General features: G+C 37.4%; 1 long non-coding RNA gene across 1 annotated transcript in view; it reads left to right on the top strand.

The window, feature by feature from the left end:
• The window catches only part of LOC138148933 (uncharacterized), a 119,879-nt gene extending 111,157 nt beyond the window's left edge, over nucleotides 1–8,722 (top strand). The window contains exon 3 of the long non-coding RNA XR_011165206.1: nucleotides 7,338–8,722. This is a non-coding gene — a long non-coding RNA (uncharacterized lncRNA). The remainder of the gene's footprint in view (nucleotides 1–7,337) is intronic.
• The last annotated feature ends 7,027 nt before the right edge of the window (nucleotides 8,723–15,749 follow it).

Here is a 15,749-nt window from a genome sequence, read left to right on the forward strand (position 1 = left end):
TTTCTTATACAATCTGTCACCCTTTTCATTTTATTGATTTATTTAATTCATTCACAGTTAAAGTTATGAGAGTTAGATTTATGTATCCCTCCATTTGTCTCTACCGTTTGATTTTTTCAAGCTTTGTTTTCCCCCTCTTCTTATGCAAGCACAATCCCATGTTATTCCAGTAACTGTAGTTTAATCTTTTAAAAAATTTATCCTATTCTCACTGGCTCTCTTCCCCTCACCCCTGATCTCCTCTTCTGTTTGCTACCCCTTTCCCTTTTGGGTTTTGCTTATTAGTTCCTTTTACTTTACTGCTTCTATCTGGTTGTTTAATTCTTCCTCCTTTCCCTTCCCCATCAGTCAAGTAGATTTCCTTTTCTTCTTCTCTTCTTCAATTAGTCTTGTTCATTACTTTTAAAAATTTCATTTTTTGTACCCCTTTCCAGAGAGGATTTCTGTCACTCTCTTAATTATCCATTCTCTTTTTCTGTCTACTCTAGACCTTCACTCTCTGGTTCAAGACCCCTATAATTATCTGATCTTTCTCCTGTGTATTCCTCATGGAATAAAAATTTCTAAGGCATCTGTTCTGGATTCTCCCCTCTAAGTAGTTTCTATTTCTACCACTGCCTTGTAGAGGTTGTCTGGAGGATTTTCCTTTTCCATTGTGCCTCATTTCCAGAACAATTCCAATTCTTGCAGGTGACAGAGAGGACATTGTCCAGCGGTAGAACTGGTTGCCTTTCCCTACATCCCTGATTATATAGCCCATCATTGATCTATACTCTATCCATGGTCACCTTCTTTCCAGCACAAGGTTCCCAATTTCCTTTCACAGAATATTTGTATTCTTTTATAGTAGGACTCATCAATATAACCTCCATATACCCCCTAAGCAAGGATTGCTTCCTTTCCATACCTCTTCAAACCGTTCCCACTCACCTTCACTCATCTTTTACAGTTTCTCCTCTTTTCTTCTGAAGATGTCACAGGAATCTCCTTCCCCTCATTGCTAACCCTCAATTTGACCTGGATATGTCACACATTCCCCTTTATTCTTCTGCTGCCCTCTTTTATGCTTCCTCCCATTTTGTAGCATAGTCCCACAAAAACACATTCACCTGTAGAGAGGGTGTTTCAAGGTTCTGTCCAAATTGTCCCAGGATGGTCTCTCCACTATTTCCTCTGCTTGATTCCTGTCTTTCCCTCTGTCTTCTTGTTTACATTTAGAAAGAAGTCTCTTACTGGTTTCTCTGCTGTCACTGTTACTATCCTGCTGCATTCATTTACCCTTCCAGAATTTCGGTCATCTGGGGTATTTGAGAAGCAAATAATCTATTCAAGTCTGGTTTTCTTTACATCTTTTTGTTATTGAACGCCCATATTTTTTTCATTTATGTCTGGGCTCAAATTTGCAGGATAGGTCACCCTGGGTTGTGTCCTGAGCTCCATTACTCTTAAGATCACATTTCCCCATTTCCTTGTGCATTTGCTAGTAGATGGAGAATAATTGTGTTATTCTACGTGGTGCAGTGGATAGAGTACCAGTCCTGGAGTAGGAAGAATCTGGCCTTAGACACTTACTAGCTTTGTGAACTTGAACAAGTCACCTAATCTTTGTTTACCTCAATTTCCTCATCAATTTTCCTCAAAATTCTTCATCTAATGAGATAATAGCATCTACCTCCCAAGGTTGTTATGAGGATCAAATGAGATGATAATTGTAAAGCATTTAGCACAGTGCCTGGCACATGGTAAACACTATATAAATGTTAACTATTTCCTTTCCTTTGTATTTGAAGTTCTTTCTCCTTGTTGCTTGCAAAACTTGTTTCTAAATCTAATTGTTAAATTTAACCACTATGTGTCCTGAGTTTGCAGCTTTGGTTTTTTTCCTGGAGACAATAGATGAATTCTTTCAATTGACATTTTGTTTTTTACATTCAGAAGTTCTGGGCAATTTGCTTTTATTATTTCTTGCATTATAATATTCAAGTTTTGTGACTTGTCATGTTTTTCTGGAAGATCTATAATCCCTATGCTGTTGCTATGTACCCTGTCTTTAAGATCAATATGTTTTGTTTGTATGTATATTGTATTTGTATGTATATTTTCCTTTAGTGTTATTATTTTTTGCTTCTCTTTTTCTAGATTTCCTTTTGCTTCTGTGTATTTGTATTCCCAATAATTTTTCTCCCTTTTGTTTCTTTAGTGAGACTAGCCATTATAGATTCAAAATTTTCTATTCTGCCCATTATTTTTTGCTGCTAAGATACTAAATTCTGCTTTCATAATTCTCATTAATCTTTTAAATAACTAAGGAAGAGCATGTTGTAGTTCCACATTCTCCTTAAATTTCACTGAGTTCCTTGTGTTGGATTGTTTTCCTTTGTTTTGCAGTATCTATTCATAGATGTTTGCATTTACTTTAGATCTGGAAACCACTGTTCCTTCTGTTGTCAATGTTTTCCATGCTGATTTATCTGCACATGTTCAAGGTCTTTGAGTTTTATTCTTACTAAGATCTTTGATAATTTCAGTCTTTCTTTAAACTCATTTTTTTCATATTGCTCATTTTCTAACTCCCTCCCCTATGATTGTGGTTTCTCTGTATAGCTGGGCAATTCTTAGTTCATCAGCCCAGGTCTCTGCCCCAAGTAAATTCTGGGCTCTTTCTCTCAAGCTTGGTGGAGTGTTACGCAATCCCTTCCTTTTCCCTTCCCCCCTTACACATTTTATCCTGCCTTATTTACTTGATTCCTCAGTTCTCTGGTCTGGCATTTCATAATGCCATCTCCCTGGTGCCACTTAGTTGGGGAGGATTTCTGTTGTTTAGAGTTTGGGTCTCAAAGGATTTTGGAGGAGTGGAGTTTGGGGTATGGAGCTGAGCTCTATTTCTAGCTCAGATACATGTCCTACCCTATTCTTTCTGTTCCTCCATTTTTCTAAAGAAGAAATATTTTGCAGCACAATGTATTGCCTCCGTGTTGGCTATTGAGGACACAGCAAAATTCCCCAGGGCACTGGAAAGAGGAAGGAGGAACTGGGGTGTGACATTGGGACATTGGGGTTTGTTGCAATCCTATATATTGGGTCCTTGAGTCAGCTAGTGAAGCCTCACTACTGAAAGCATGGTGGACAGCAGGCAGGGGGTGCTGTCTGAATTCAGGGTAGGCATCAGTTTGTATTTTTAAAAAATCTTCCTTTGGGTCTGGGTATCTTAAGACTATGGAGATAAATGAAGTTGCTTTATCTTTGGTGCACATTTTATATTTTTGGGAGGTTTGTTAGATCATGAAGATCAAAGAAAATATCTAGTCTTCACACCTTTGTCACATAACCTATATGACATAGCCCATACCCAAGGAGTCTAGCTTGCTCTCCAGTAATGTGCCCAATAGCTCCTGACTCCTTAATCATTAGGAAACATGTTAAAGGGTAAAGGAGAAGATGGGAAGCCGTGGTGGTTGAGGAAGACTTGGTGGAGGGTAGTCTCCCTAGATCCTGGGTTGTTTCAACCCTGTGTCAGATATGGTAGGCAATGGGTCCTGGGATTCAGGGTGGGATAGATGACCTTACAGTTGAGTGTGGTAAACTTTAGAACTAGAGCTCAGGAGAGGGAAATGGAAAGTTGTTCTGCAGATGTAGAGGTGGGATAGAAAGGGGTGGCACAGGGCTGGTGAAAGATTATAAGTTCTAGGAATAATGGGTTAGGGAAAATATAACCCACTAAATCTTAGCACCCTGGGACAAAACCACATTGTTCTGTCCTATTTACAGCACTGTTCCTGGACTCCACTTTTGTCATCTATAAAGTAAAGGGTTGGACTACATGATCTTTGGTTTTCTTTCTAACTCCTGATCCCATAGACTGACTTTGAATCCCAGAGCTGTTACTTATTAGTCATGTGTTTCTGGGCAAGTCACTGACTTTCTCGGTTTCTCAGCTTTTTCATATACAACGTACAGATCACAATGCCTGTATATATCCACTATAGTCCTTCTCTGACTGCCACCTTGTTGTGGAGTGGCCACAGTCCTGCTAAGCCTGTATAGTGTGCAAACCCTGGCAAATCTTACTAAGTTGAAAGACTTTGAGTATGGTCCAGTGATTGACTCTATGTCTGTTGTTTGAGAACCAACTTAGCTATGTTCAGAAAGGGTCATCATGATTTTTTTAAGGCCCAACAAATCCTAGAGATTGCTTACCAATCCTTGAAGAAGCTAGGACAGAAGACAAAGGGAATATCTGTGGATAAAAATCACCTTTCTTTGAAATATTACAATAATATGTAGTTTATAGGTACAATCAAAATAGATAATGCATGTAAAGTGTGTAAAGTGCTATATAATATCATTCATAATAATTTTATTCAATTATGAAAAAATTTTCCCTCTGTACAATAGAACAAAGAACATCAACTACAAAAGAATAATAGAAAAAAGATAGAGACTTGTCCTTGGACCATTTCTATCTAAACTTCACTGAAAAATATGAGTCAGTCAGTAAACAACAATTACTTATTAAACACTTAATATGGACTAAGGCATTGTACTAAGCCCAGGGAATAAAATAATAATAATGATAATTATAATTAGTAGAAAGGAAATAGCTAGATGGCTCAGTGGATAGAATGCTAGGCCTGGAGTCAGAAAGACTTGAGTTCGGATATGACCTCAGACACTTACTAGCTATGTGAGCCTGGGCAAGTAACTTAACCCTTAATGTACTGGAGAAGGAAATGGCAAACCACTTCAGTATCTTTGCCAAGAAAACTCCATGGATGTGATCCATGGGGTCAGAAAAAGTCAGACATGACTGAATGAACAACAACAACAACAAATAATAGTGATGATGATATAAATATAAAATTAAACTATCTGTAGCTCAAGGAAATTTGAAAATAATTGCTGGCTGAGGATTTGGCTTATAATAGATATGGAAAGGAAAAATCCAAAGGGTTTCTTATCTAATGATAAATTCACAGGTACCCTGGAAAGAAGCTGGTTAGGATTTTATTTTAAAATTTTCAGATCTTTTTTTTTTGCCTTTTTTTTTGGAGGGGGGAGAGCAGGGCAATTGAGGTTAAGTGACTTCCCCAAGATCACATGGCTAATAAGTGCTAAGTGTCTGAGGCTGGATTTGAACTCAGGTCCTCCTGACTCCAGGTTCAGTGCTCTGTTCACTATGCTACCTAGCCACCCCCAAATTTTTCAGATCTTGTTAGATTTAGAGGAGTCTCAACCTTTTTTATATCATGATCTCCCTTGGCAGTCTCATATAGTTTATGGGTCCCATCTCAGAAGGTTTCTAAATGCAAAAAATAAAATTCATGGGGTTACAAAGGAAAACAATTATATTGAAATAAAATAATCCAAATATTAAAAAAAATAAGTTTTGTGTTAAGAACTAGTCTAGACTAGAGATATGCTTAATTTTCTCCTCTTGCTTCTCCCACCCCTGACTTTCCAAATAACCAGACTTCTCCTATAGGCATTCTATGAAGTAGGTTGGTATTCTGAGGGTCTCCTCAGAATATTGTCTAGACAGGGAGACTGGGGTCCTTGTCAAAATTCATATTATAAAGATAGTGGTGATGTCAGGATTAGAAATTAGAACTTGGAATTCAGAAAGCAGAAATTCTCTTCCTATAGTAGGTTTTGTTTTTTAATCAAATATAAAAGAAACATAAGGCATGATAACTGCAGACATGCTTATTGCCACTATGGAGCTTAGCTGGGGGGCGGGGAGCAGACATACACATTGAGTGGCATATCAAATCAACAAATATTTAGGAAGCATCTAAGATGTGTAAGATACTACTCTATGGCAGATATAGAGAGGAATAAGACACTGTCTCAGATGGAAATAACACATAGTCTAGCTGGGAAGACAAAACATACATCTATGAAATTCTCTTATACTTATTGTACTATATACCAATAGGCATAAAATAATAATCTGTAAGTGAAACAGCATGTGAGAATGGCTAGAAGGCCTGCTTTAGAATCAGGAAGACCATGATTAAATTTCTGCATCATGCACATGTTGACTGTGTGACCATATGTAGGTCGTTGACCTATTGGTGATGGGAGTTTCCATACTGGAAGTTCCTTACACCCATAAAATTATAGATTTTGACTTAAATAAATGGCAGATAATCAGAGGGTTGAGTAGCATAAGATAAACCAGGCTCTATGTTGCTCACCTATCCTCCTCATTTTTCAGTTAATTTTTCTTCATCCTCTCAACATCCTTTAGCTTTTAAGCCTTGAGGATCTATATCTATATAAGACAATGAAGGGTGGTACCTTTGAGTGGTGCACATTTTCTGGTGGCAACAAAGGTTCTGTGTTTTATCACTAGTTATGTCTTGCCGAAAAATAATCAAATGTCTGCAGATGTTTGTCTCTCAAAAGGCAGAGGTAGGGGAAGGTGGAAAATGCTCACTAAATAGGTAATGACTTATCTAGTCTAGGGTGGGAATGAGAATACAGGAAGGAAGGAAGGAAGGAAAGAAAGAAGGAAGGAAGGAATAAGTATTTATATTGTGCTTACTATGTGCCAGGTCCTATGCACTATTTACAAATATTATCTCATTTGATCCTCACAACAATCCTGTGAGCTAGAAGATACCATTATTTCTATTTTACATTTGAGGAAATTGAGGCAAACAGAGGTTAAGTGACTTGCTCATAGTCACAAAGCTAGTGACTATACAAGGATGAATTTGAAACCAGGTATTCTTGAGTCCAGGCCTAGTACTCTATCTACTGTGTCACCAGTTGCCCCTTAATAATAATAGGAAGGAATAATAATGATAATAAATAATAATGGACTTTCGTATAGATTTGCTGGTTTACAGATTACTTCAAGTAGAGACAAAGTCTGCAAAATTGAGAAGAAAGTTTTTATTATCACAATTTTACAGCTAAGGAAACTGAGCGTTAGTGGTTAAGTGGCTTGATTTAAGTCACACTGCTAGGAACTGAAACCCAAAATGGAGAAGCACAAAATGTCAGCTTTGGAAGGGATATCAGTGGCCATCTAGCTCAAATTAGACTAGACTACTGACTGAGAATCCCCCCTGTGATGTCCCCAAGTTGACATCCAGACCTTTAATGAAGGGGCATTCACTACCTCCCAAGGCAGCCCATTCCGCTTTGGACAGCTCTAATTGCTAACACGTTTTCTGTACCTCTGGCCTAAATCTGTCTTTCTGATTCTATGTATTGTTTTTGTTCTGCCCTCTGGGACCAAGAATAACAGATCTAAACCCTCTTCCACTTTCAGCCTTTCAAATACTTAAAAACAATCATCACATCTCCTCCAATCTTCTCTTTTTCAGGTTTTACTCTGGGAGAGCCGTCTGCTCCAAGAACATGCTCAGATCCTTCAGTCAATTCTCATATGGTGCATAGAGTTGGTGATACTACTGGGGTCACTGAAGGCTTAGTACCTGCTTCATACCTTCCATTCCTGTAATTCTTGTTTAATTCATCTAATTAGCTAATGGGGGAATTTCACTCAGGTTTCCTCCCTCCCATCACTTCCAACTTAAGATGGAAAAAAATTGTAAATTTTACATAAGGAAGTTGTTGATTGTACTTGCTATTCAAGGTAATCAGGCTTGGTTGCAGCCACTGATTAAAAGGTAATGTGACCACATGAAAACATGGAGCTGAAATTAAGGAAAGTTGGAGTCCTACATACTTAAGGAAATCATCCGTGTTGCTAAAATAAGATGAAAACAATTACCTTGTTTGCAAAGTTTCAACAAGAACAGATGGATATTTTGGCTACATCTTCAACTCTCTTGATAAGAACAGAGGGATTGAGGATTTCAAAGTTGGGTTCTTCATTTAGAAACTTTGTGTTTTCTCAAAAAGATATTTTCCTGTTCTTTTCTTCTCCACATTTTGCTTTTTCCCTGGTGGTAATGGGTATTTGTACTGCACCTGAAAAAACTAGAAAAAGAAGGGAATAGCTTAAAGTACAGACAACCATTTATTTCATCACTTTATCACTTTGCTCTTTTGAAATGAGAATAAACACTTGCTAGGCTCCATCCCACTGAAACTCGGTATCTTAGAGCCTGGCAGGTCACTGAACTACTCAGTTTTTGGAGATACTGTTTCTTTCTCCTGCTGGACCATGAATTACACTGTGTAGTTTGTACCATCAAAACAAGTGCACCTCATTTTAAAGTGGGGCCACATAAGCAAAGTGAAGCAAACATGCCCAAATGCCCACCGCACTAGAACTGCAAGGCTTGAGTTGGAAGAGACCTTGGAGAGAATTCATTTCACCACTGTCCCCTCCTTTTATAGAAGAATCTGATATCAAGAGAAGTGAAATGATTTGCACAAGGTCACACAATGGCAAAATCAGGATGATAATATTAAATTCAGGTCCTTCAATTCTGAATCCAGTGTTATTTCTATGGAGCCATATTGATTTTCCCCCCTAACTGCCCTAAACGCTTTGAGACTTGATTGTATTTGGTCTAGCTTTTGATTATACTGACTTATGCCTTCTGATTTTTGCATGTGTTATCCTGGTCTTTCCACCTAGAGAATAAATTCCTTGAGGAGGAGTTATCTTCCTAAAAATTGCCATTTGTAAATGGAATTTTTGGAACTCGAATCCGATTATTAATATTCCAATGTAATGTATTTAAAGGACTTCTTTGATAAATTTTTTTGTAAAGTGAAGTCACTCTATCATTTGGATGAATGCAGGTTTTTATGGTGCAACATTCTTTATTAAACATTATTTATATGAATGAATTTTAACTTACATGAGACTTAATTTGAAATATCCTGAAACAATGGCATAAGGAGACTGAGAGGAAGGTATGCAGGTCAGGAGCTCATGGAACACTTGAGTACCATGGGAAGAGGAAGTCCCAGACCCATACTTGGACACCCATAGATCCATAGTAGGGTACTGTAGTGGGGATAGATGCAAACTGGTAGTATTGTAACCCATTACCCAGTTCTGGGTCATAGATCCAGGGTCTATTGAAACAGGGACCTGCACAGGGGAGTGGCATTCTGTTACTGGTTAGGGAAGCACTGAGTGATGTACCTAGGAAGGAAAACATTCAGGAGCCAGCAGCAGTAGCAAAAAAGATATGGCTCATATACTAGGTCCAGAGCAGGGTTTTATAAAAAGCATCTAGTCCAGTGAACAGAGAAATGATCAAAGCAAGAATTGCAGTCCAAAGAAGACCCTACAGTTCTGTCACTCGGAACCAACAGTGCTTTCTAGTTGGCTGATGAGCATGGGGTCCAGCAGCAGTGTACTCTAGCATAGACTCAAATCCAGGAAGAAACTTGAGGAGCTCAGACCAGGGGAGCTGCAAACACTGAAAAGTTGTAGGTCCTCAGGCTGTCCCTGAGATACTAGAATAATGCAACACTCAATACACAAAGAAATCAGAAACAGGGCCAGCCTAGACTTTCCCTCTAGAAGTGTGGTAGAGCCCAGCCCTAACATCAAGACTAAAGTAAAAAAGTAGGATGGAAGAATGGGCAAACAAAAAAGAACCTCATGATAATGAACTATTATAGTGTCAAGGATGCTCAAGACATAAATGTAGAACAAGAGAATGACTCTAAAACATCTATAGGCATTGCCTTGGAGAAAAACATAGCTTGAGCACAAGCTCAACTAGAATTCTTAGAAGAGATGAGGCAAGACTTAAAAAAGAGTTAAACTTAAAAAAGTAAATTGAGAAAAAATTGGAAAAGAAAGAATTAGGGAATTAACAGCTTGGTACATGACATACAACATATTATCTAAGCAAAAACTCCCTGAAAATTAGAAGGCACCAAATAGTAGCCAATGACTTCACAAGACAGCAAGATATATAAGTCAAAGTCAAAAGCCTGAAAAGACAGAAGAATATGTAAGATATAGCAAAAACAACTAATCTGAAGAACAGATTGAATAGGAAAAATTAAGAATCATTGGACTATTTGAATACCATAGCCAAAAAATAAAAATGAACTTAGACGTTCTATCTGAAGAAATTTTAAAGAAAACTATCCAAATTTCTTAGAATCAGAGGGCAAAGTAAATGAATCGACTGGTCACCTCCTGGAAGAAACCCTTAAATGGAAATTCCCAGGAAAATTATAACCAAAATTCAGAGCTTCCAAGTCAAAGAAAAAAAGAAGCTAAAAGGAGAGAACTCAAAAACTGAGAGGCCATAGTCAGAATTACACGATTTAGCATTCACCACTCTAAAGGTTTAGAGAACTTGAAATATATTCCAGAAGACAAAAGATATATGGGCTTACAGGGAAGAATATCTCACCAAGCAATAATGAGTATAATGCTATAGAGGAAAAAAACCGAATCTTTGACGAAATAGAGGACTTTCAAGCATTCCTGATGAAAAGACTAGAGTTGCAGAGAAACTGAAGTTCAAACTCAGGAGCGAAGAGAAACTTAAAAAGATAAACTTGAATGAACAACAATAAGGGACTAAACAAGGATACATTCAATTATGGGGAGATGATTCATCTGTCCCCAATGAACCCTATAAGCATCAGGGTTCATAGAGGGAGTCCAATTGGATGAGACCTGAGAATGGTTCTGTTATGTCTTGATGATATTAAGAAAAGAATGGAAAGAGTGGGGAGGAAGAAGACACTGAAGGGAAAGGAAAATGAAGGTTAAAGAAAATTATCATATATAATCAGGGGACCCAAGTAGACATCTATACAAACAAGGAACAGGGGGTGGGAACGAACGACCAACTGAAACTCACTCTCACCTGAATTAATCAAAAGGAGGAACAATGTACACAAATAATTGGGTACAGAATAAATTGCACTGAATGGGAAAGTAGGAGGGAAGGGGGAGAAGGTGAGAGGAGAAATTAGAAGGATAGGTCAAAGAAAGGTTTAATTTTAAATAAAATAAGCTCTAAGCTTGTAGAAAAAACATTTATAACTCTTCTTGAGGCAGCCAAGAATAGCAGTCTGAAGGGGTGCCCATAAATTGGGGAATGGATGAATAAGTTATGGCATATAAATGCTCTTGCCAAAGGAACTTGTAATTTCCCAAAGGTAATCTAGCTTGTTTTCTGCTTCAAATTTGAGTCTAGCTTATTGCCTATTTGCAATGTTTGCTTAAGATGTTTTTATGTGTATCTGTGTATGATAACTCATTATATTTATATCATATTGTTCTGAACTTTTAACGGTAGAATAGTGATCAGCCAAAATTCCAGAGGATTAAGGATGAAACATGTTACCCAGCTCCTGGTAAAGAGATGAAAGACTGAGAATGAAGAATCAGACAAATATTCTTTTTGAACTTTGCCAATGGGAAAAGTTGTTTTGATTGACTATACATGTATGTAATGGGTTTTCTTTTTTATTCTCAGTTGGGGGGAGAGAATATGAGGTATATGTGTGAGAAAGTAAATTTTGGCTGATGAAGACAAATTTAAAAAGGAAAAAAAACCCATTGATCTTCCAAAAAAAACCTGAAGTGATGAAGAAAATGTTAATAATGCAGTTTAAACTTAAAAGTGTGTCATGGGAATGGGATTTTTAAAATCTTCCTGTGAACCAGTTAAACATTTCCCAGCATATCCCTGGGTGGAGCAGTCTGGAGAGTGAGTGCTGTGGTAGGGAGCAACATGGGTAGGCCCCCCCTCAAGAAATGGTGAGCTGTCTATGGGTTCACCAATTCTAGGAGGAGGAGTCAGGGCAGAGTTATGCTGAGATGGTCAAAGCAGCTGGCAGAGAGGTAGAACAGCTTCAAGAGCAAGTCTAAAAATAGAAAAATGAAGAATTATATAAAATGAAAGGAAACTATTGATTGATGAGTATCCATATATTCGTCAAATAAACATTTATTAGGTACCTATTACATGCAAGGTCTTGTACTAGGTGTGAAGTTTATTTTAATTTTCCAAAAGGCTTGTGTTCTCATTGGTATAGGAATTCAATCCCTACAATGATATGAAGACCATTGAAGCCTACCCATCCTTTGTGATTCTTGTCAATGTCTTCCTCTATTTGCCAAAGGAGGAACACCCATTGTCCTAGGGAATCTTCCTTGAATTCCTTATATATTGTGAGGGAACTAGAAAAGTCTATCTTTCAGTGATAAACACCAGACAGTAGAGACTGACTATCCATTATAGACACTAGACGCTAGAGGCCATCTACCTATTATAGATGCTAGACAGAGGCCATCTGTCGATTATAGATACTGGATACTGGAGGCCATCTGTCTGTTGTAGACATTAAACACCAGTGAGCACTAGTTCATTACAGACACTAGAGTCCATCTGCTTCTTATAGATACTAGAGGCCATCTGTCCATTATAGATATTGGATGTTAGAAGCTGTCAGTCAGTTATTGACACTGGACACTAGAGGACACTGGTCAGTTATCATCACTGAACAGTAGAGGTCATCAATCAGTTATTGATACTGGGCACTAGAAGCTGCTGGTTAGTTATTGACATTGGACATCAGAGGCTACATCTGAGTTATCTGTTGCATTTGCCAAAGGAACTTTCAGTTTCCCAAAGGTAATCTAACTTGTTTTCTGCTTCAAATCTGAATCTAGTTCATTGCGCATTGGCAATGTTTGCTTAATATATTTTTATGTGTATCTGTGCATGATAATTTATTATATTTATATCATTATAGAATTTAAATTCAAATATACAACATAATTTTATATAACATATGAATATAACTTTATAAAATGTATGAGGACAATTAGTATATAAATATGTATATAAACAATATGTATAAATTTACATACATAAATATACACATATGTACATATAGATACACATTGAGGGACAAGTTCTATAGTTTTTCATCCAATTATATATCAGAGTCTGTCCATCTAAATATATCTCATAGTCTGAACCATTCTTCATCCACTTAGTTTTTCCTATGTGGATTTTCAAGCAAACATTCTTCAGTAATTATGTATCTATTTTGGGAGGCTCTGCAAAGTTTCAGGTCTTGATGAAATCATCAGAATGGCATTTGCAGAAAGTAATGTTTGGAAGATCTCCGTATCAATAGGGGATCCTGTTTGAGTCTTCACTTGATCTCCTCCAAGGTTCAATTACAAAGATAAAAAAACAACTATAACAACAACATAGTTCTTTTCCTCAAGGAAATGGTAATTGAATTGTGTGGGGCAAGAGAAAATAAGGCACATATATAAGTGGATATCATGCAAATAGTATGAGTAAGGACAAAAAAGGGTCTAAACAAAGTGCTGTGAGAAAAAATGAAGACAGAGAGACCATGTTCATCTTGGTAAAGGGAAGACTTCAGGGAAGAAATAACATTTGAACTAAGTCTAAGTTGTGTTGGTATTATCACAATATTCAATACTCTTTGGGGAGGGTTTCTTTTAATCAAGTCAAATTTTGCTGTTGTCTTATCTGAATTTTACTGAAGGAAATGACATTATGCTGAAAGTTATCATAGATAATGAATTTAATAATACTTAACATGTCTGCACTAAACAGCACAGACAAATCTAGCAGAAATATAGACAAGAATATCTTTGGGAGTATCAAATTATGGCATATATACAATCTATCCACTTCAGGGCTCTGCTTTGTAGTCTTGCACCTGGGATAGCCTACTAGGTCTGGAAGAATAGAATTAATTAACATCTCAAGGGTTCTTAAGTCTGTTCTTCTCTGAATTTAGAGACTCTGGAATAACCTCAGGATGCCAGAGTGTGAACAAATTGGATACATCCCATATACCTAGGCATCTAGTGGTATAGGGTAGCATAATGGCTGTTATGATTACCATTAATTTTGACTTTAGCTAAGCTGCAAGAAGGAGTCCCTTCTGGTATATATCATTTTTGATACACCATTGATGAATGGTATTCCAAGATTGAATTTTGGGTCAATGTAATGGGAATATAAATTTTAAAGATCTTCCCTGCCCCTAGGCTTAAGTGCACCTGGAGCCTGGGGTGGGAGGCTTGTTTTTCAGTAGATACTTCTTGATTGGCCAGTGAGTCAATAAGGTTGTTACATTCTCTGAGCAAGGAGAAGGCTATATAAGCCCTGATGTGTAGCTTTGTTTTGGGGCTCACTTTGAGAAATGTTCTGTGATTTGATCTGGATTCCGGGAAGCCGTTGTTGAGAGCCCCCCCTTGGCTTTGAAAAACCCAGATGTTGAAACCCAGATGTTGATTTGTGTGGATGTAATGGTTGGACATTTGGAAATCTGTCTACTTGATCTGTTTCTGTCTTGATAATTCTTTCTGTATATTCTGAAGTTCCAGGTGCTGACCTTTTCCCCCTGAACTAGGTAAACGATACATATTTGACTGATTAAAGTAAGCTTGTTAACCCATTTTGAGTTGCTTTCCTTTAACAAAGCAGATCTAAGAGCCTGTGGTGGCAGCAACCCTGAGGACGCTTGGGGTGCTTGCTGCTACAGTCAATGACTTAATATATGGGAATGACAACCCTCTATCCAGGAGTTCACCTAATATTGACTGGTAAGAATACATTTACCTGGGGTCTTAAAAATCTGTTCAAGAGCGCTTTAAACTGAAAAGAAAATGGGAGGGGGAAAACTGTATACACATACACTTACACAAATGTATATGCCTATATATACACATATAATACAGATATATGTATAAACACACACACATATATGCTGTAAAGCATAGCTACAACATAGAAAGAATAACAATTGAAATACCTAGATGTTCACAGGAGACAATTCAAGAAATGAGCTAGTAGTAAAAATCCTGGCCTCAGATGTCTCTACAGCAATGCACAAAGGACGACTAACAAGAAAGATTGACTTGAGATCCCCATACAAAGAGGTACATTTGACCTTATAGGTATCACGGAATAGGTGGGATGGGAACTATGACTTGAATATGTCTCTGGAAGAATTTTTTTAGCTAAAAGAAAACTAATAGGTAAAAGGGAGTGAAATGCATAGATTAGCATTATATATTAAAATGGTATACTTACACAAGAAAATGAGGAACCAGAGTAGAAAAACGTGGTAGAGAACATGGTAAAGATCACTGGTAGTAGAAACAAAAATACTATTGTTATTATTGTATATTTCAGACTACTTGAATAGAAAAAGGAATAAATAGTGAAAATGAGAAACATCACAAAGCAATAGCAGTTATGTCTAATGAGATTGATAGGGATGCTGAGGGAAGTTACCAAGATTTTAGATTTTAAAAAGATATACCAAATAGGAAAGCAAGGACAGGTTGTAGAGGATGATGCTGAAAGCATGGCCCATAAGCTGGTAAGTGGATTGTCAGAAGTGTTGCAGTATAGAATGAGCTCATGCTAGTGAGGAAAAATGAGGACAACAAAAGAGATTTAGAACAAAAGCTATTCTAGTGTGGGGCAGGGGCGCGGGGAGAGCTAGTTAAAAGAAGGGCTACGGAATTGATATTTTGGTAGGGAAAGCAGTGATAGCATGACCAAGAAAGAAGGAAGGACTGCTCAATATTTACTTCACTTCTTTCTTTGCCATGGAGAAAGATCTTCAGCCTAGAGAAGACAGAACCAAAGCGACGAATAGAGAATTAATGTCCAATAATCAAGAAGGCAGTAAGATAGCACCCAGATGTTCTTGCTGAGCTCAAGTTAATCACATCCTTAGGTACTGAATGAACTGGCAGATGTAAGTACTGAGTTATCATCAGTGATTTTGGAAAGTTCATGGCTAGTGGAGGAAGTTCTTCTGGATTG

The sequence above is a fragment of the Petaurus breviceps genome, unplaced genomic scaffold (genome assembly GCF_028583685.1).
Source record: "Petaurus breviceps papuanus isolate PSGF00001 unplaced genomic scaffold, PetGlider_PUasm1.0 90842, whole genome shotgun sequence".
Taxonomy (NCBI): domain Eukaryota; kingdom Metazoa; phylum Chordata; class Mammalia; order Diprotodontia; family Petauridae; genus Petaurus; species Petaurus breviceps.